Genomic DNA, 21,834 nt, shown 5'->3' with positions numbered 1-21,834 from the left:
GAGCTCTGATGTGGGTGGATACAGCTAAGGTGCAGAGGCCACAGCGAAGAGTCCTCGGCCCTAAAAGCCAAGGGCAGGGGAAAGTAGAGGATCCCTGCACTGTGGGTGCTGTGCTCTGAGCAACAGAAGCCCTGGGTCCAAGGGACAGGCCACAGGAGCGGGCAGGACCTCCTCCTTATACTGGTGAGGCCAAGGGATCTGACCACTGCTTGTTCCTCACAGGCCTGGTTGGGTAGAGGCAGGGTAAGCTGGCCGCCTTCTCTCCATTTCTTCCTCAGGTCCTCCGTGGCACGGTTCACGACCCGTCCCTGTTCTGTCTCTTTAGTTACTTAATTGCCTCCCCACCAGAAGGAACCCTCCCTAGGTTAGGGAGCTTGTCCGGTGACTGGCACACAGTAGCGATTGGTTGAATGAGCCACTGAAGACAAACACCCCCCTGCTCCACCCCCGCGACTCAGCCATCCTGCCGACACCTCTAATTCCGCGTCCTGGAGACTGAACTCACATTCTCCCCACATCCGGATTGCTCACCTCTGGGAAGGGCATCACCAGATACCCCGCTACTTCTACCCAGACACCAGAGTCACTTTGGCCCCTTCCCTTCCCTGCACTTGCTTCCTTTTTCCCAGCTACTTCGTGCCTGCCCTTCTTCCCAAGTATCTCTCAAATTACTGGCTTGTCTTCATCACCCACTCCTGCCCCAGCCCAGGCCACCCCCCTTTCTCACCTGAATTCTTGCCGCCTCCTCCCAGCATGTCTCGCTGCCGCCAGCCTCATGGCTTTCCGTCTGCTCTTCATCGCACTGCTAGGATGATCTTCTGGAAGCAGAGCTGGTACCACGGTAGGATGCAAACTCTCAACTGGCATCCGAGTAGCTACTGGACTGAGCCTCGCTCGCTCGTTAGGCAAGTATCTCTGATAACCGGCCCAGGCCATCGTCCCTCACCTCTACCCAGATACCGCTTCTGCACGAAGCCTTTCTACACACACACACACACACACACACACGCCACGTGGTGGTTGCTCCCAAAGCCCGGATGCTGGTCCTGCCTGTAGCCCGAGGGGCGTTGACACGTTTCTCAACTAAAGACACTTACAGTCATTCGCTCGGGGACATTTCTGAGACCCCGGTCGGTACCAGGCCCCACAGACCCTCAGACAGGGGTGGACAGCCCAGACGTGGACACAGAGGACTCCTATGCGAAGGGGCCTTCTGGACACGACGTATCTGCAAACATGCTGTTTACGCAGAGGGTGGTGCTCCGTGCACCTTCTGAATCTTGCTGGCTCGTTTCGCGACCTGTCTTCCAGGGTGTGACCGATCAGCTCACGGAGACCAGTCTCATGCCTCGTAAGGGTTAAAGAATATAACCCTACAGGCAAGTGACATAATTTATTTAAGCACCCCTGGCTAAATCACCAGGGTGCTTAGGTTATTTGAAGTTTGCCAGGGCCTGATGGCCAAGCATGGTTTGCCCACGTGCAAGGGGACTTACCGGATCGCTTCCTCCAACCGGAATTGTTGGGTCACCCTACACGTCTTGTTCTGTTCTGTCCTTTTTCCTTTGGGTAGATGTTATGGAAGTACAGTACAGATGCAGGAAAACGTGAAAAGCGCAGGGTTTTCTGAATTTTCACAAAGCACACGCTTGTGTCACTGGCACCCGGGGCAAGAAACAGAGCCACCCGGGTGCCCCCCATCATGGTTCCTCACACCATAGGATATTGTACTGAAGCTTGTACAGAGAAAATCCCAGAGCGTGTTCTTTTTTGGGTCTGGCATGTAGTTGCGTGCAGTTGGAATTCATTTATTCTTGTGGCTGTAGAACAGACCATGATGCCTGGGCCCATTCTTCTGTTGATGGACATCCGGATTGTTTCCATTCTGCCATGAATAACGCTGCGATAAAAATTTTGATACCTGAGCGTGTTTATTTCAAACTTAGAAAGATTGTCAAATGTTCCTCCAAACATGAACTTGTGCCTATTTATCCCCCCAACAATGGGCTGCAGAGCCAGTCCCCTGTTTCTTCACAAATGCTGAGCCTCCGCAAATTTTCTGACCTTTACCAAGCTAAGTGGAAAAGATGAGAACTCATCATATTATATTGTATTTCTTTGGTGGAGTTGCCTTTGGAGTTTTACGTGTATTTAAAAGCCATCTTGGGCGCCTGGGTGGCTCAGTCGGTTAAGTGTCTGACTTCGGCTCAGGTCATGATCTCACAGTTCATGAGTTCGAGCCCTCTGTCGGGCTCTGTGCTGACAGCTCGGAGCCTGGAGCCTGCTTCAGATTCTGTGTCTCCCTCTCTCTCTACCCTTCCTCTGCTCATGCTTTCTCTCTCTCTCTCTCAAAAATAAATAAATATTAAAAACATTTTTTTTTACTTAAAAAAAAGCCATCTTGATTTTTCTATGAACTTTGCAAGGAACTTTGTTTTACTTTATTTACTTAAAAAATTTTTTTTTAATGTTTATTTATTTTTTGAGAAAGAGAGACAGAGCGCAAGCAGGGGAGGGGCAGAGGGAGAGGGAGACACAGAATCCGAAGCAGGCTCCAGGCTCCGAGCTGTCAGCATGGAGCCCGACACGGCTCAAACTCATGAGATCATGACCTGAACTGATCATGACTGAGCCACCCAGGTGCCCCAGAAGGATTTTTAAATGGCAGTAGAGAAACTTGAGCATATTTAAATGCTGGAGACCATGGGCCAGTGGAGAAAAATTGATGAGAGAGACAGGAAGAGAGAGGTTGACGGTACAAGGGGGTGGGGAAGTATGTGTTGAGGAGGACGAGGGGTCCTTGTCACCATGGGGATGCTGGTCCGGCGCAGGAAGAAGGACTTGCCTCATGGGAGAACAGGGGAAGGGAGAGAAAATGGCTGGAGATCCAGGAAGATTCTGGAATGGAGAGGAGAGAAGGCCAGGGTGTTCACGTATGATCCACCTTCTTGGTGATTTGGGAGTCATCTACCGGGGAGGGGGCCCTGACATTTGGAACAGACACGGCCAGGGATAGTGACAGCGATTGCCCTCCACACTGAGGTCCCAGTCGCACTGTTGGAGTGAATTCAACTGTTGTCCTAGCTCCTGGTATGATGGTGCTGGGTCACCTAGAATGGGCCTCTTTCTCACCTGTGAGCCTCAGCTTCCTGACTTGCAAAATGGCGGTAGATTAGCTTCGTGATCCTAATCCGTCCCGGACTATGATCAAGTTGGTCTTTGTGGTTTTGTTGCATTGTTTTTTTCATGTAGTTAAGTACCACCTAAGGACTGTCGTTTATTCAGAGACGATATTCTCTTCATGTTTTCTTGTTAGAATGTCCTGTGTTGTAGGCAGAGGCAGGGATCGCAGACGGGACAGGACGCCCTAACCTGTGAAAACAAAACACTGGCCCTCCCAGGTTTGTTCGGAAAGTCTGTGGTCAGTGAAATGCCCAAATCCAAGGATCTCTGGACTAGATGTTTTCTGAGGCCCATTCCATCTCTGATGACTGTGATTATCCAAGGGCTGCCTGGACTGGCCTCCAAGCTCAGCTAGAGGAGCTGACTTCAAAGCCTTGGAGGAAACAGATGGGTGGAGTTGACATTCCTCGCACTCTGGCCTGGGTGCCCCCCCTCCCCCCCCAGAGCCCTGGACCCACAGCAGGCTGACTCACTCCTCCTCCTGACCCTCAGTACCCCTCCCCCGGGTCCCCGACTGGCAGTCCCAGGCGTTGCCAGCTCTTGAGTGTTTTGGCCTTGGCCGGAGCCCAGCTGTGGAACCAAGAGCTGCAAAGCAAAGCAGGCTGCGGGGGGATGGGGGACAGGCAGGGGGCAGGCAGAGTGGATGTGAGGGGACAGCTGGCTCCCCATGGGGCCTGGGTCCCATCCTTCCCTCTTTCCCCCTGGCTTGAGCTCACTGGCTGGAAGCCACACAAGGACCAGGACGTGCTGCAAACTGACTAGCTTGTGGACTGTGGTCTGGTTGACTAAATGACCCACTTAATCACTGACTGACTGGTGGAGGGATTAATGAGTCACCAACCCACCAGTCTCCCACCTGTTGGGTGATCGATTCACCAACCGTGGGCATCTGCCATGCCTAACACCCTAGGGCCCCTGTCCCCACCCCTGCTGGGGGCACTGGCATTGGATGGGCTTGTGAGGGTAGCTGAGGCATGCATCATCCAGAGCAATCCATTCATTTTACAGATGGGGAAATTGAGGCCCAGCGGGTCTGCAAGGAGCCACTTTGCTCCGGAGAGAAATGATAGTGATGTCTAATGTGAGATATAGATAGATAGATAGATAGATAGAAAGAAAAAAATAGATATCTATATCTATATCTATCTGTGTGTGTGTGTGTGTGTGTGTGTGTGTGTGTATATATATATATATATATATATATATTTTTTTTTTTTTTTTTTTTTTTTTTTTAAGTAGGCTCCACACCCAGCTTGGAGCCCAATGCAGGGCTTGAATTCATGACCCTGAATCAAGACCTGAGCTGAGATCAAAAGTCAAACGTTTAACGAACTGAGCCGCCCAGGTGCCCCGCTGAGTGGTATAAAGGAGGTTCAGCTCAACAGACATTTATTAGGTATCAAATGTGGGTCAGTGCGGGTCAAGAGTTCTGCAAGGTGCCAGCTCTTCCTCCCTTTTAATCCTCTGGTTCAGCCCCATTTTATGATGAAGAAACTGAGAAGTCGAGAGGCCGAGCCACCTGTCCATTGTCACCGGCTGGGGCTGCCCCAGCCGGGACCCGTCTCCTGGACTCCAGTCCAGAGCTTCTTTTTCCCAACTGTCTCCCAGGAAGCAGGTGCTGAGAGCACATGTGAGTCCCTGCAAGTGGGCCTGGGGTGGCAGCGGCGCCCCCCCCTCCACCAGACACGAGGGGAGGGCCCAGTCTCGTCCCTCCAGGGGCGGGGTGGGGGGGGCGGTGAGTGAGGAAGCTCTGCTCCTGCTCTGCTTCTGCTGACCATGACCCCCGTGACCCTGTGTCTCCGGCTGGAGCGCAGCCTGTGTGTTATGTCCTCACACCGTCCAAGAGGGAGAACCACGTTACATCTATGGGTCAGGCCCCCAGGCTCGGGGAGAAGGGTCACGTGAGCCTCAATCGGCAACTTTTGCCCAAGGAAAGCCTGAGGATGGGCCCCTAGAGGCTTCTCTGGGGGGGAAGGTACGCGGTGGGGGGCCTTGAGAGCCCAGGCAGGGCAGCCTATGATGTTGGGAAGGAGACCCCTGCTCTGTGCCGGGTGCTCTGGGACCACGGAGGAAGAAGACCCACCCCGACCCTTCCGGTCCCGTTTGGCAGGAGAAACCCATCCACAGACAAGGGAATGTACCTCGAGCCATGCTGGATGCGCAGGTGCAGAGGGAGAAGAGGACATCCGACTACTTCCGCCTTCGGGCCTGGCGGGGGGGTGGTCTGGTACGGTGTCCCTTAGAGGATGTCATCGGAACTAGAAGTAAGGGGCCGGTGGGCGGGAGCCATCCAGGGAACGGAAGTGATGTTTTGGCATTCGTGACACATCACCTCCACGCTGCCTACACAGTGGGTGCCCGATAGAGCGGGGGAGCCTCGGGAAAAGACCTGTGAGAGTATCCAGGTCCGTTGTCACGCTGAGCAGCACCAGAATTCCCCGGGGGGGGGAGTGTTAGAACACAGGCTGCTGGGCCCAGTGGGTCTCCGACGGGGTCTGAGACTCCGTGTTTCTAACCAGTTCCCAGGTGTTGTTGATATACCACTGGTCCGGGGACCGTGCGGCGAGAACCGCTGATCTAGGCCAGTCCCCTCATTTCGTGGGAGGAGGAGGAGACCCAGGGAGCAGAAGCAACTTGTCCAAATTGTCCTCTGAGTGTGCTCGGAGAAGCTACTAGAACCCACACCTCCAAACTGTCTCCCAGCTCGGTGCCCCCTGGACGGATGCCCCCGGGCTGCTGTCCCGGGAACAGCCCCAGAAGAAAGGCTTTGGAGGCCAGTGTGGCATTGGACTACCTGCTGGCCTGGGAGGGCAGCCTTCCAAGTATCTCCCTGGCCACCCAGCCCGTCTGCCTGGCCATCTGCCTGCAGCTGGGGACGCCGCCAGCCTGGCTTCTGCAGCGGGCCCAGTGCGGGGCCGGCAACAGCCCAGCCCGGCTGCAGGGCCAGCCGGGCAGTAGCTCAAGGCGTTGGCACAGTGGCCCGTGAAGGAGCGTCTCACAGCGGGGTTTGTAGGGACCCTGCAGGGGCCTGAGCCTGGATCTGTCCTGCTCCTCCTCACTCCTGCCCTGTGGGGAGTGCCGGGCCGAGCCTCTGTCAGGCTGCCCTGCTCCTGTAGCCCCCCGCTGGCCAGCCCCCTGACTCAGCAGAGGAACGCATTGCAGCCCCTTGAAGGAGATGCCCTATGTGTGCAGGCCAGCTATGGCGCAGGGCCGAGCATAGCGGAACCAGGAGCCTCCGGGCCCGCTGCCAGCTCCTTCCCGGGCACCAAGGGACAGCTGGGTGGAGGCCCCTGCTGGCTGTGATTCCCCCTCTGCCCGGAAGTGCCCACCCCAGGCTGCAGTCAGTGCCCCTCTTCGGTGTCCTCATGTGGCATCTGTTCACCCACATTTATCAGAATTACCGTTTCCCACTCATCTCCACCCTGAACTAGGAGCTCCAGCCGCTCTGAGCACAGGGGAGGTGGCTGTCGGCTGGGCTCACCCCGCACGGGGAAGTTAGGGAACCGCCTCGCCAGGATGAGCTTAGAAAACGCCTCCTGCCCTGATTTGTCCCGAGCCCTTTCCGAAATACCTTCCTTGGGTCACTCCCTGGGCGTCTGCAGCGCGGGGGGGTGGGGGGGAGCAAGGGCTCCACGCTCACTGTTCGGGGTTTGGGAGCGGCTTCATTGCCTTTCCCTCTGCCTCCTGCCAGGTGGAGACTCAGGAGGGCAGGAGGGACATCGCTGGTGCTGTTGGTCCCTGGGCCAGAAGGCGGGAGGTAATGGACAGAGGCAGTTATCAAGACGGACAGCCTGGGGTTTGCTGCATTTGTCGCAAAGCAAGTGTTTCCTGCTGAGGCCTGGTGCTCAGCTCGCCGGTGGGGAGAGATGGGTGTGACACAGTTCTTGCCCTCATGGGGTCCACTTACGACCTTTGTGACCCTGGGCAGGTTGCTTAACCCCTCTGAACTTGTTTCCTCTGCTTATAGGAATGTCATGGGGATTAAATGAGATGATGCTCGTACAAATTCTTGGCAAAGGTGCCTGCCACCTTTGCGTCAACTACTCAATAAATGACGACTAAAAACCTGTCCTGTGATCGGGAGGCTCACAAAGAAAGTAATGATAATGATATGGCCTGATAAGTGCAACGGGAGAGGAGAGTATCGTGGGGCTGTGGCAATACCTGGGGCAGAGCTATTTTATTTTATTTTATTTTATTTTATTTTATTTTATTTTATTTATTTTATTTTATTTATTTATTTTATTTTATTTTTTAAATGTTTACTTATTTTGGAGAGAGCGCAAGTGGGGGAGGGGCAGAGAGAGGGGACAGAGGATCCGAAACGGGCTCTGTGCTGACAGCGGCGAGCCGGATGTGGGGCTCAGACTCACAAACCACAAGATCATGACCCCGAACCAAAGTCGGACGCTCAACCGACCGAGTCACCCAGGTGCCCCGGCCAGAGCTATTTTAGCCACTCATCTCCGAGGTTCTTAAAGAGGAGATAAATGCCTTGTAATTAAGCAAACACGAGAGAGGGGACAGTTGTCTGCTATAGAAGAGTCCCAGTCATATCAGACAGAATGGCCTCCAGGGAGGGAAGCTTCAGCCTTGTCCCCTGGAGTGGGCTGGACTTGGCGACTGGCTTCTAACAAAGTACAGAAAGGGAACATAGTAACTCTGCAGTGGGAAGAGTTTGCAGACATGCCCAAGCAGGGGGTGGGAGGTGGGCACTACCCTCAGTTGTAAGTTGCACTGACGTTATGGACCCCCAAGAGAGGTGAGCAGGCACTTCAGCTCTGTGTTATTCTTCCTCAATTCCATGACCCCGGTCAAATCATGAGCATCGCTGGACAAACCCAAATCAAAGGACACTTTGAAAAATGCCTCATCAGGAGTCTTCAAAGGAGTCCAAGTCATGACTCAAGGAGAGACTGAGGAACCATCCCAGATGGGAGGAGACTAAGGAGACATAGGACTAATTGCACCGTGGTCCCCGGATGGGACCCAGGAATCATGAAAGCGCATTGGTGGGAAAACTGGCAAACTCTGAACAAAGCCTGAGGTTAAGTCTGTAGTATTATCTCATTGTTGATTTCTTAGTTCTGAGGAACAGACCCTGTCACGTAAGATGCTGGCATTAAGGAAGCTGGGTGCAGGGTATCCCAGAACTCTCTGTACCATCTTGGCAACTCTTCAGTAAATCTAAACTTATTACCAAATTAAAAAAAAAATTTTTAACGTTTATTTTTGAGAGAGAGAGAGAGAGACAGAACACGAGCTGGGGAGGGGCAGAGAAAGAGAGGGAGACACAGAATCGGAAGCAGGCTCCAGGCTCTGAGCTGTCAGCACAGAGCCCAATGTGGGGCTCAAACTCACAAACTGCGAGACTGTGACCTGAGCCAAAGTCAGACGCCCAACCGACTGGGCCACCCAGGCCCCCATTTTTTTTTTTTTTTAAATAACATGCCGTCAGAAATGAATTGGAGCAGGTTTCCAGGTAGCACACGTGTGTGTGTATGCATGTACATACGTGGATTAGGGAGCGGTATGTGCATGCCACGTGGGCTGGAGGGGAGGCCGTGAAGACTCGGCGGGAGCCTTGAGCATGCCTGGATCTGAGTGTCAGGGGGTCCTGGGAGACAGGCAGGGCCACTGGGGGCAAAGTCTCTGCTAAGCCACAGTGAGGAGCTTGGGTTTCCAGGAAAGGGGATGTGTTGTGCCAGCCAGAGCTGACACCTCAACTCTCAGGGGAACCGGACGGATGACTGGGCAGGGACGGGTGTCCCTCAGGGTGGGCCACGAAGGCACCTGACCAGCCATTCCAAAATGCAGTGGGGGAGTCGAGTCCCAGAGGAGGGGCCGCAGGGCTGGGCACAGGGCGTGCAGAGGAAGGGGGATTTAGAGCCAGGGGTGGGCGGCTCCGGGCGGGGACGGGCTACTCCTGACTCGCCAAGGTCGCCTGAGGCCTGTGGACTGGTCTGCCATGCCAGGCTGACTCTTGGGGGGGCCCAGGGGCGTCCCGGAGGGTGGTGGGGCGAGATCGCCAAGTGGCCTTGGGATGTCTGCCCTTCTTCAGGGGGATCCACTGTGCTACCTGCACAGAGACAATAGGTGACCAGCTGTGGCAGGTGGCTCCCACGTGTGAATCCAGGCCACCTCTGTTCCCTCGGGCACGTGGACAAGGGCACCCGCAGAGGGAACGCCAGCTAACTGCTCATTAACCCACGGAGCCGATCTCCATCAGCGCGAGGTGGGGCGGGGCCGTAAGGTAATCCAGATAAACGTCACTGGGAAATTTGTAGCATAGAAAGTGTGTAAAGGATCAACTTGCATGTGAACCCTGAGAAAGCTTTGGGACTTATTAACAAAATGCTTTCAATTCATGCCAAGCACTCCGGATTTCTCACTCCTGTTATTAGGAGTGGGAGCGATATCATGTTAACATAAAGTAAACGAACGGTTAATGATGTTGGCCACCATTTATCACAGGAGGTGTGCCGGTCACTGTCGGCACAGGGGTTTTCATGATCTCATTTCATTTTTACACGGACTTTGCATCATAGGCACAGATGACCCTCATCTCCCAGAGGGGGCATTTGAGGACGGGGAGGTTAGGGAACTTGTCTAGATCATACAGCTGATTGGTGGTAGGGGGTGGGGTGCCAGCTCGGCCCTTTGCCCGTTTGCCCCTGACCTTGCCCGTAGTGAGAGCGCTCTGAAGGCCATCATATGCTGCTGTCTGGAAACTCCTTGAGCAACGTTCTTGTGGCTGGTCCAATTGAAGATTTATTTTAATAATTTTACATCATAATTCAAATAAATGTTAATATTATTACTGCAAAAGTAACCGTCCTCATTATAGAAAACAGAGAAATAGAGAACAGTACGTGAAAAGAAAGTAGAGAACTCCTGCGTGGCTCAGTCGGTTAAGCGTCCGCCTCTTGGTTGCCACTCGGGTAGTGATCTCACGGTTCACGAGTTCAAGCCCCGCATAGGGCTCCGCGCTGAGAGCGCAGGGTCCTCTTGGGATCCTCTCTCTCCCTCCCTCTCTGTGCCTCCCTGCCTCTCTCTCTCAAAATAAATAAATAAACTTAAAAAAATTTTTTTAAAAAGAAAGTAACATTTTTCTCTGCTCCTTCCCCCTCTCTGCGTCCCTTCTGCCTCTCCTTCCTCTCTCTCATCCTGTGGACAAACAGTGAAAGTCTCCCCCCTTTTCCCATCCACTCTGCCTCCGAAGGCAGGTTATCGGCACCAGCCCTATTTCTCTATGTTTACATATAGAACACACATTTTCTTTTAGTTTGGGTTTGGCTTTTGGAAGTCATGCGTGCATCCAGTGAGCTATATGTCACCCCGCAGTTCTCCTTCCACCCTGGACGTCTTCTGTCCGGGCCCACACTGACAGCCTTCGCCCTTTGTTTTACGGACCCGCAGGAGCCCACTTATCCCAGATCCTCAGGCTCTTGAACTTTAAAATGGGAGTAACTGGGGCACCTGGGGGGCTCCGTCGGTTAAGTGTCCGACTTCGGCTCGGGTCATGATCTCGCGGTCCGTGGGTTCGAGCCCCGCGTCGGGCTCTGTGCTGACAGCTCGGAGCCTGGAGCCTGCTTCAGATCCTGTGTCTCCCTCTCTCTCTCTGCCCTTCCCCTGCTCATGCTCTGTCTGTCTCTCTCTCTCAAAAATAAACATTAAAAAAATTAAAATAAATAAATAGATGGGAGTAATAATACTTCCCCAGCCGACATGTTTTAAGAATTAGAGGTTCTGTTCCACAAAACGTGGCCCTTAGAGAAGTCAAATCGCCCGCGCCAGGGACGGGTTGTTTTGGTTTCACTGGGCCCAACCTTCCCTGCTGTCGGACGGGTTTGTGTGCGATGTGGGCTGGAGGGGACAGCCGGCCACCTCACTCTGTGGGACCCTGAGGGCTGTGCGCGCGGGACCCCCGGAAACCCCGGGGGGGGGGGCAGGGCCCGGAGTCCCACAAGCGGGGGAGGCAGCTCCCGAGCTCAGGTGCAGAAGGCCACCGAGTTTGCACCCCCAGGCTGGCGGGCCAGGCCCAGGCTGGGTGGTCCCAGGGAGCTCTTGGGGTGCGCACCGACCTACAGCCAGGCCTTAGAGCATTCTGGACACCACCTCACGGGCTTTGCTCCTGAGACGTTTCAGCGCCGGGCTCGGAGACCATTTAAGTTCCCAGCTCTCGGGCTCCCCGGCTCCAGTTCACAAAGCTCTGGGTGGGGGAGGAAGGGAGGGGACAAGGGTGTCACAGGCCCAGCGCATTCTTCTGGGTGGGGGCTGGTCAGAGGGGTGCTGGAAGCTCCCTGTCCCACAGGGTCCTACTGAGGGCTTTGTCTGGTACTCGGGGAGCAGGAAACTCCCCACCCTGGGAAAATTCCTCCCAGCACAGGGGTGGGCCCGGCCACCACTTCCTCTGCAGAGGGACACATCCACGCTGATGGCCTCAGCAGCCGGTGGGGAGGAGGCCGGGAGTGGTCATGGGGAAGCGGGCTCCTCTCTGCCCCAGACTCGGTTTCCCCTTCTGGCTAGCAGAGGATGTTGTTAGTACGGTGGCAAAGGGCTAGCAGAAGGTTGGCTCAAACAGCCCACGTGGGCTTCAACCAGCCCCTCTGGATTCCAGCACATGTCTGGGCTCCAGGATCTGGGAGTGGGGTCGGGGAGCATTTGTCCTCAAGATCGCCCCATCCGTGTGTACCCCTGCTCTTGACTGAGAGGGCGTGAACAGGTTAAATGAGCCCCACCCCCATCCATGAATTCATCTCAGCTGATGGCCTGAGACAGCGAGCTTTGAGTACACGCACGGTCTGGGGGTGGGGGACTGTGGGGGACACACAGGTGACCAGGCATCAGGGACGGGACCAGAGGAAGTAAGCGAGGTAGGAGGGACCGGAGGCAGACAGGCACCTCATCCTAGGCTCAGAACACCGCCTCCCGGCCATGTTTGAGCTGAGCTTCAAAGAGGAAGGGGAGGGGCCTCTGGGTGGCTCAGTGGGTTGAGCATCTGACTCTTGCTTTCGGCTCAGGTTCATGAGTTCAAGCCCCGCGTCGGGCTCTGTGCTGACAGCGCAGAACCTGCTGGGGATTCTCTCTCTCCTCTCTGACCCTCTCTTGTTTGCTCTCTCAAAATAAATAAGTACACTTTTAAAAAGGGGGGAAGAAAAGTGTGTGTGCGTGTGTGTGCGCGTAGGGGAGGTTCGGGGTCACAGAGCAGGCTACCCTGTCCCCAGGGCTTCACACAGATGCGTGCACGGCCCAGGACTCGGGGGAAGGACTTCTGATCAAGCCCAGGGGCGGAGCTAACAGTGGGTTCTCAGACCCCCTCTTTGCTGACCAACCCCGGCACCCGGGCCTGACGAGCAATGCCTCGGTCTGCCCAGATGCGGGGAAGAAGCTCCGGTTCTCAAGCCCAGGGCCCTGCCTCTGCTACTTGAAAGGAAGAGAGTAGGAGACGGGCTGTGGTGCTTGACCCCAGAGCGCTTTCCACCCTAACAGCTGCCCTGAAGATAAGGCTGAGCCCGGAACTCTGCGTCCCCACGAGAAAAAAATGCTTCTACCACACACGGTGCCCGCCCGGGGCTCCCTCGCCTTATCTGAGCCGCCGATCGCCGATCTCTGCAGGTTGTCACATGCCGCAGCCAGCTCGCACCGGCCCATTGCACCCATGTCCTCATTTCCATTTGCAGCGATGCTATCTTGGTAGCTTGAAATCAGCCACGATGGGAATATTTACACCGCAGAAATCAGCAAACACTGCAGATGAGCTCCCCGTGCTGTGGGCTGCCCCCTCCCCCCCCCCCCCCCCGCGGCGGAAAGCGGGAGCCGTCCCCAAGTTTACCCTCTCGAGGAACCACAGCCCCCCGCCGTGCCTCCCAGCGTTTCATAGAACCTGCCCCAGTTTTTCGTTATTTACAGCCGCAAGCTGGGTCCGATTATCTGTTGCCCTCCGATGGCTGCAGGTGGCGTCGCAGGGAGTCCCGTGTAAATTCAGACCGTGGGCTCCCGTGTTCTTTCTCACCGGTGCAGCTACGTATATCCTGTTGCTGCATTAAAGATCCCCAGAATGTCCCACGCTTGTGTGCCCCTCCCCCGTGCCCCCAGCCAGAACACTGACCACTCCCCACCTCGCACGCGCTCCTGCTCGCCCTGTAAAACCTGTGTGTCTCCCGTTTCAGGGTCCGACCCCTGAGAGGTCGGTGAGGGCAGGTGGTTCCACCGCCTTGGTCCCCGCTACATCCCACTCCCACGCCTGGATGTGTGTTGAACAAAGGATAAAGCAGCACACGCGTGTGCACACACACGCACACACGTGATTCATGCAGGCTTCAGAGCGGGCCCCGCATGCTCACGGATCTCGGGTACGTGGCAGTGTTTCGTGGCCTCTGGCCGGGAATCCCTGTGGCAGGTGCCTCCCCTGGGAAAGGAGGCTGGCAGCCTGGCTCCTGGGTCTCTGTGCCCTCGGACCCCCGCGCTCCACGCCCCCCTCCCTCTGCCCTCAGCAGCTGCAGGGGAAGGAGGTGAGCCCTGGCCAGGGGGCTGCTGTGTACACAGCCTTATCTCCCAGAGCGGAGGCCCGGGCGCTGTCGGAAGTACAGAGAAATGCCGTGTGTTTGCTGTTTTAGTTCTTCCAGGAAACCAGAGCCACCTTTCCAGAAGGCCACCTGGCTCTGAGCCTGCTGCCCAGGCCCCTGCTCTGGGGGAGGAGATGGCCCGAGGCGGGACCCGGGCGATGCCAGGACAGGCCAGAGGGACAGCAGGTGAGGTGGGACGGAAATCGCGCTGCCTTCCCTCCGCGGGAAGGTTCGTTCAGGGAAAGCGGAGATCCCCCTTCCCTCCACATCCAAACAGCCACCAAGTAGGGTCAGTACTTCCCTGTCACCCCTGCTCACGGAGCCCCCTCTGTCTGTCCCCTCCCCCTGCCCCACCTCTTTTGTGTCTGGATTTCTACCACGGCCTTCTCAGTAGTCCCCTGCCTTCTGCTGTCTCCCATCCCTTGTCCGGCTCTAGCCAGACTCCTCGGGTCTAGAACTTGCCTGTTCAAGGCCCCTCAGTGGCTCCACCCACTCTCTGGGAGTGAGAAATTCAGAGTCCCAGGCCTGGGGCTGCACCCACAGCTGTGTCCTGGCTGGGTAAGGCAGGCGTCCGGGGAAGGACCGGGGAGGGCGCCCCAGGTCAGCTGGGACAGGCAATGGGAGGGGATCCTGCCCCTTTCCCGGGAAGGAGATCCTTGAAGACCCTTGAAGGAAGGAGGCAGATGGCTCTGATAGGACACTTTGTCTCCAGCCCGAGTCCCTGCTCTTGGTCCCTGCAGCAAAGCCGGGCCTACTTTGAAGCAGGCTCCCAGGCTTTCCATGTTTCCAGGGGGCTCCTGCCAGCCATCCTGACCAGTCACCTCCTCCAGGAAGGCTTCCGAGACCACAACCCCTCAGGCCTCTCTGTGCAGCCCCTGACACTCTGGATGCTGCCCACCTTTCCGGTGGTCCTGAGACACTGGGGATGTGAGCACACGCGGCCCCCGGGCCCTTCTTGTCTCTGGGAAACCTGGTTAGAAACTCTTAGACGGAGGCAGGCTTGTGTCCTTCTGCAGAAGCCCTGGGTTAATCCTCCTCACCCTTCTGGGGCCTCAGCCAAGCCTCCACCCTCAGAGATACCTACAGGGGGCCCAGGAGGCCTGGTGGGGAGCCCCGCATCCACCAGCGACAGGGTGGATGGAGGACATATCCTGGGCAGCCATGGGCGTGGCCCATTTCTGGGGCACGGCCTTGGCCACGGTTCCTGCCTGTTTTCTCATGTTGGTTTCCCAGCTCTCTGCCTCAGAGAGTTTTCTCTGCAACCAGGAGCCCTGCAAGCCGGCAGAATCCCCCACACCCACCCAGCACGGCGCCCAGATTTGAGCCCGGGGAAGGTTAGCTTCTGCCCTTCCTGTTTGCCCTCGGAAGGCAGCCCTCCGTCTCCAGGCCGATGCCCCCACCTGATGGCAGATTTCCCCGGGGGCAGAAACAGAAGGGAGGAACAGCGTCCCAGGAAGCAGGCTGACTGTGTATAACTTCCCAGGGATTCGGGGCCAGCCGCACACAGCCCCCTCCCCGTAGCCCCCTTCCCAGAAGCCCAGGCCACTGGAAACCCGCCGGGCTGAGCCATCCCCCCCACCCCCCCGCCACCCCATGCGCACACCTGCACGTGTGTGCACAGTGCACACGCACCCGTCGCTGCCGTTCCTTACCTGGGCAAGGCCTTGGTGACAGCCTGCACTACCCAGTGCCCCCCTCGAGCACTGTGATCTCCGGGGCGCTCCCTCGCTTGAACACCCCCTTTCAGGGCTCTCCAACTACACTGGAGCCAGATTTGTTTTCTGTCTTCCCACCGCCCAGCCCCTTCGGCTGCTTGGGGTCAAACACCTCCCTGTTCTCCAGAGGTCTTCATTGAGTCACGGTTCTGCCCTCTCTCCCCCGCCTGCCACCCCACCCCCCGCTCTCAGGCCAGAGTCTGGCAACGTCCATGGACAGGCGCTCCCTAGGGACCCCTCTCCAGTGCCCTGAGCATTGTCTACACAGCAGACCTTCACTACGCTGGTGAGATGGAACAAGTACCCCGGATGGAGAAGGCCCTGACTTTGGACGATGTTTTAGGAAACTATCGGGCCAGAGAATTGTCTGAGGTATCCCTGGGGGTGGGGGAGGGGCCCAATCGGGGCGTCCATCTGGGTTCCCCGGACTCTACTTAATAGTTAGAATTAGGCGGGGCACCTTTGGCAGGAACACCTCCTAAGGGATGCCGTGGTCTTCTCGGTGCAACCGTCTCCGCGTCCGGTATCGATTTCTCCTGTTGCTAATATTGTTCATTTTGATCACTCACCTAAGGTGACGTCTGCCGGGCTTTCTGCTGTAGACGCGCTGCTCTTTTATTCCGTAATTCGTAAATATTCTGAGGGATGACGCTCTGAAAGTACGTGAATACCTGATTCTTTATTAAAAATCGGGTGTGTTCTGTCAGTTTACATCTGTGTGTACGTAAGATTATGATCTTCTATTTTGTTCTGTGACAAGTCACTTATTCTGAAGCCCGAGCTGTCCTAGATTTGGCCGGCGGAGCCCCGCTGAGCTGACACTGGGGTCCTTCCGCCGTGTCCCCATCCTTGAGCACGTTCTTGCTTTCTGCTCAACGGGGTGCTCCGGGCTCATCTTGTGCTCCGCCCCGCCCCCGTCCCCGGGACTGGCCGTTTCTCCAAGGAGCTCGGACTCCTTCTGGTGGAGAAGGGCTCTGGGATGCCCAGGTTTGGGCCTCAAGTGTGCCCACTGTTGTAAGGGGGTCCCAGCTCCCAGGCCCTCTCAGCTGCCCTGGGAGAGCAGCTACACACACATGCACACACACACACACACACACACGCACACATGCACACGGACATGCACACACGGACATGCACACACATTCGTGCACGCACACACATGTACATGCATGCACACGCTCATGCGCGTGTGCACACGCATGCACACACACACACGTGCATACACATGCACGTTGATACTTCTGAATCTGTAAATATTGGAAACTTGGGTTCCTGGAGGGAGTGTCTCCAGTTCCAACCAACAACGTAGGTCCGCTCTAATTCCCTCCTTTTCCGTGTTCTTCTAACCCTTCTCTGACAGGGAGAAAGCCGGCTTCCGTCATGTATTCACCTCTCAGACCAGCCCCTGGGTGCAGCACCCAGGCATCCGGCTCCCTGGACGTTTCCAGATGTCTGGGACACATCTAGAAATACAATTAGATTCCCCTTTTCACCTGCCCCAGGCCCCCAAGCTCTGGGCTCTCCTCACCAGGTATGATGTCCTTTCAAGCTCTGGATAAGGGCTGTAGTCATCCCCCGGCCCCCACCCCACACAGCCTGTGAGCCCCGGGAACTGTCCCTGAGGGGACAGGAAGGCAGGGAGCCCACCCAGGAGCTGGGCAGGTGCAGGTTGCCCGGCACTTGCCCAGGGCTGGGAGCCGGAGGAGGCTGGCCTGGGAAGGGCACAGCCCCTGGAGATCTGGAAGGAAGCCCCAGGGCTCTGTGGGTGGCCTGGGACACCACTGCCTGGCTTGCTTGCTGATAAGTCCCCACTGCTTCCCCAGACCACTGTCTTGACTCTGGTGCCTCTGTCCTACAATCCCCAAGCAGTCGGGACAGTTCTGTTGCCGCCTCTGATAAGGCAGCAGGCTGGAGGCGCTTTACGGGAGGTGGGGGGAGGGCATCTGATGTCTGCCGGCTTCCATCTAGATGGGGCTCCCTGACACGCTGGGGAGGGGTAGCCAAGGCGGCCTCCCTACATCCCCTCTCTGATCAGGGAGCTACGGAGGCAGGATCGGGGCCTGGCCCCGTGTCCCTCTGGGGAAGTGGCTTTTCCTGCCCCTCAGGCAGGGGTGAGGAGGCTGGGAGCCCCCAGCCCCCTGCATCCCTGCCTCCCCAAAGCCAGCTCTTTGCTCCGGGGTCTGGGCAGGGCCTGAGGTTGGGGCTGGGGGTCACCAGGGCCCAGTCTGTCTGGCCTCCGCTCGCCTCTGTGCCTCAGTTTCTCCATCCGTGCCTTGGGCTCAGGAGTGGGAAGACCGGGCGTATCGAGGTCGAGGGAATTAGAAGCAGACAACAGAGGCTGGGGATGCGGGGAGGGTCCCATGATGATGACTGAGAGAAAGTGGGTCACTGAGGCCCCACCCTCGGGACTAAACGCCGACCAGCGACACGCGGGGGGGCTGGGAAGGTCGCGGAGGTTGGGCAGGGCGGGCGCTGTGCTGATCCGGGGCAGGCGCTGGGGGCCTCAGTGCACAGAGGGTGACCCCCCCGTCCCGCTCCAGCCTGGTCCCAGCCCTGCAGGCCTGCGACGGACCTCCTCGGGGGGCCCCGGTTCCCTTCCCTGTTTGCCACTGTGGCCTTCAGGCCCAAGCAAGGGCGGGGTGCTGGGAATCGACCGAGAAGCCCTGCGCCGGCAACATGTGACTCCTGGAAACTTTAGGGGCCTGGAATCATCTGGAGGCCCGGGCTGGAAGTGGGGGAAAGGTCTCAGCGTCGCGCCAGCCGTGGGCTGTGCGCCAGGGCCGGCGGGAGAAAGGCAGCCGGCGGCCAGCTGGGCCAGACACCCACAGGCCGGCCCCTGCCTGGCCTTCAGCCACCCGGGAAGGCTGCACAAACCTCACACGGGCCTGGCCAGCATCTGGCCTCCCAGGCGGGTGGGCCGGGAGCGAGGAGGCCGCGGAAGGAGGCCTCCCTGCAGCCGCCTCCCCGGCTGCCTCCGACCCGGGGGTCCCCAGGCCGGGGCCTGGCTTCCTAACGGGAGGGGTCCTGCAGCCGGGGCCAGGGCCGGGAGCAGAGAGCCAGGCAGAGGGGCCTGGGCGCAGGGCGTCGGCGGGTGCGAGCCTCCTCCGGGGGCTTTCCGCTAACTGTCCGTCTTCCCACAGCTGTGGGCAGAGGCTGTCAGAGGAGAGACAGGGACAGAATGGCGAGGGGACCTGCGGCACTCACCGTTCCAGAGTTTCCTCCCTCAGCTAGGCCTGTCCGCTCTAGGCCACAGAGCCGACGGCTTTGAGGACAGATGCCACGGGAACAAAAATGCAAAAGGGAGCCAGCTATTGGGAGCGGGACGGAAACTACGAGGGCACTGCTGCCTTCGGAGTGCCGAGGCCACGTGGCTCTGGGGGAGGCTGAGAGCCGGCCGGCTCTGCCCACTGCTGTGTGACACGGGACGGGCCGCCGAGCCTCTCGGAGCCCGTGTGCTTCTTTGCGAAGTGGCGCTGATGATCTCTGCCCTCCCACCTCACGGCGTGGCCTTGAGTCGAACCGATGTGGGAACCAAGAGCCGCTCCCTCCTCCCGCTTGGTTTCCCCCTGGGGCCCTTCTGGGGCGGGGCCACCGTCCCCCGGGCACCTTTGCCCTCTGGAGCCACAGCTCCCCGAGCCTGCGTGGCCTGCAGGATGTTTGCTCACTCTTATCACAGCCAGCACGCAAACAGAGACGAAGCGCTCCGTGCTGGTCCCTGGCAACCGGGCCATCCATGCCGGCCACTGGGCTCACCTCAGGCTCCCTCTGCAGCCACGGGACGAGATGTCCCCCGCTCCGTCTGGTCCAGCGGGACGCGGACGTGGGAGCATCCAACTTGCTGAGCGCCGGGGGACTGCAGCAGAGCCGGCTGGCCCCGGTCCCGGGGGCCAGGGGGGCCGTGCCCGTCCACAACCCCCTCCCTGCGCGGCTGAGCCTGAGATCGGGTCACACAGGCTACCCACAGTGCCCGCCTCGGGCACAGGGTCACCCCTAGACCCTGCCCAGGGATGAGGAGCCGCGACAGGTGGCCTGCACACCTCCCACGGGAGCGCTCTTTGACCTTGGGTTTAGACACACAAGTCAGAAACGGAGGGCTTGCGGGTTCCCGTAGGCCCTCAGACCTGAAAGGGGGCAAGTCTGTGCATTTGTGTGGGAATAAACAATTTGTTAGCAGGGCTTTATTTTTTTAGAGCAGTTTTAGGGGCGCCTGGGCGGCCCAGTCGGTTGAGCGTCCGACTTCGGCTCAGGTCACGATCTCACGGTTCGTGAGTTCAAGCTCCACGTCGGGCTCTGTGCTGACGGCTCGGAGCCCGGAGCCTGCTTCGGGCTCTGTGCCTCCCTCTCTCTCTGACCCTCCCTCACTTGCACTCTGTGTGGGTCTCTCTCAAGAATAAATAAACATCAAAAAAAAAAAATTTAGAGCAGTTTTAGGTTCACGGCAACATTGGGGAGGTACAGAGGTTTCCCCTCTACCCTCTTCCCTGCACATGCACAGCCTTCTCCACTATGCACATCCCCCACCAGAGGATATATTTGCCACAACTGTTCAACCCACACGATACACCGTTATCACCCAAAGTCCACAGTTTACATCAGGGCTCGTTCTTGGTGTTGTGCCTTCTACGCGTTTGGACAATTGTGTAATGACGTGTGGACATGGATCCATCATTGTAATATTTTCGCTGCTCTACGGGCCCCTGGATGGCTCAGCTGGTTAAGCCTCCGACTTCAGCTCAGGCCAGGATCTCACGTTTCGCGAGATCGAGCCCCTCCGCGAGCGCAGAGCCCACATCGGATCCTCTGTCTCTCTCTCGCTGCCTCTCCCCCGGCACCCCCCCCCCCCGCCTCAAACATAAACATTAACACGCCCCCCTCCCCAAAAAACCAGAATTAAAAAAAACGTTTCCACTGCTCTGAAAATCCTGTGTTCTACCTGTCCATCCGTTCCCCATAAACCCTGGCAACCCCTGATCTTTTCACTGTCTGCATCACTTCCCTTTTTCCCCGAAAGTCCTATGGTTGGAATCACGCGGCACGTGGTCTTTTCCGATTGGCTTCGTTCACCTAGACACACGCATTTAGGCTGCCTGCACGTCGTTTCATGACTTGCGTAGCTCATTGCTTTTGAGCATTGAAAATGTTCCATTGTCTCCTGGACCACGGTTTCCTTATCCGCTCACCTACCGAAGGACACCTGGGTTGCTCCCAAGTTTTGGCAATTAGGAATAAAGCCATCACGAACATTTGTGTGCAGGCTTTTGTGTGGACCTAAGGTTTCAGCTCGCTGGGGGCAAACACGGAGGAGCATGACCGCTGGGTCACAGGGTAACTGTCTGGTTTTGTAAGGGGCCACCCGGCTGTCTCCCAGAGTGGCCGCTCCCCTCTGCACTCCCACCAGTGAGCGTTCCTGCTTCTCCTGGCCCTGGCCCAGCGGGCGGTGTCCTCGGGGCTCCGGGGTTTGGTCCTTCTGGTCAGCGTGCAGTGGGGTCTCCTCGTGGTTCTAATTTGCACCTCCTCGAGATCGTCTGACGTGGGGCATCTTTCCACACTCTTGCCACCTGTATACCTTCTTCGGTGAGGTGTCTGTTAAGGTGTTTGGCCTGTTTTTTAAATCAGGTAGTTTGTTGTCTTATTGTGGCGTATGAAAAGTTCTTTGTATATTTTGAGTAACAGTCCTTTGCTAGATGATTCTTGGCAACTATTCTCTCCCAGGCTGGGGCTCGTCTTCTCCTTCTCTCCACCTTGCCTTTCACAAAGGAGACGTTTGTGATTTTAGTCAAATCCGACTTGTCAATGATTTCTCTCGTGGATTGTGCTTTGGTGTTGTTTCTAAAAAGCCCTTGGCATACCCAAAGGGATCTAGGTTTTCTCTTGTGCTATCTGCTAGGAGTTTTATAGTTTTGCACTTTACATCTAGGCTCGTGATCCACTGTGAGTTAATTTTTTGTGACAGTTAAAAGGTCTGTGTCTAGATTCATTTGGGCAGAAAACTCTGTATCCATTCCAAAGGGTAATATGTGAACCCCACTGGCACTTTCCTTTCCCACCCTCCTTTATGGCGGCCTAGGCAGAGCAGAGCCGTCTGCGTGGTCAACTCCCTGGTGAGTTTTAAACTTCTGAGACCAGAAGGAATCATGCCCCCCTCCTGCAGATGGTTGTTTACAGGGTGAGGCCTGTCCTCCAGATGAGATAACAGGCCAGCTGGAATCCTTAAACATTTTTGCATCCCGTAATTTCCCTGGTCAGTGGTTGAGGTCTTGACATATACTGAGACAGAAAGGGAGAAAAGGAAAAGAGACAGAAAAGAAAAAAAGAAAAAGAGACAGAAAGAGATAGAAAAAAAAGAGAGAGAGGAAAAAGAAAAAGAG

This window comes from Panthera onca, chromosome A3 (assembly GCF_046562875.1).
Source record: "Panthera onca isolate mPanOnc1 chromosome A3, mPanOnc1 haplotype 2, whole genome shotgun sequence".
NCBI classification, from domain to species: domain Eukaryota; kingdom Metazoa; phylum Chordata; class Mammalia; order Carnivora; family Felidae; genus Panthera; species Panthera onca.
The sequence above is the reverse complement of the archived record's forward strand: the minus strand, read 5'-3'. Positions refer to the sequence as shown.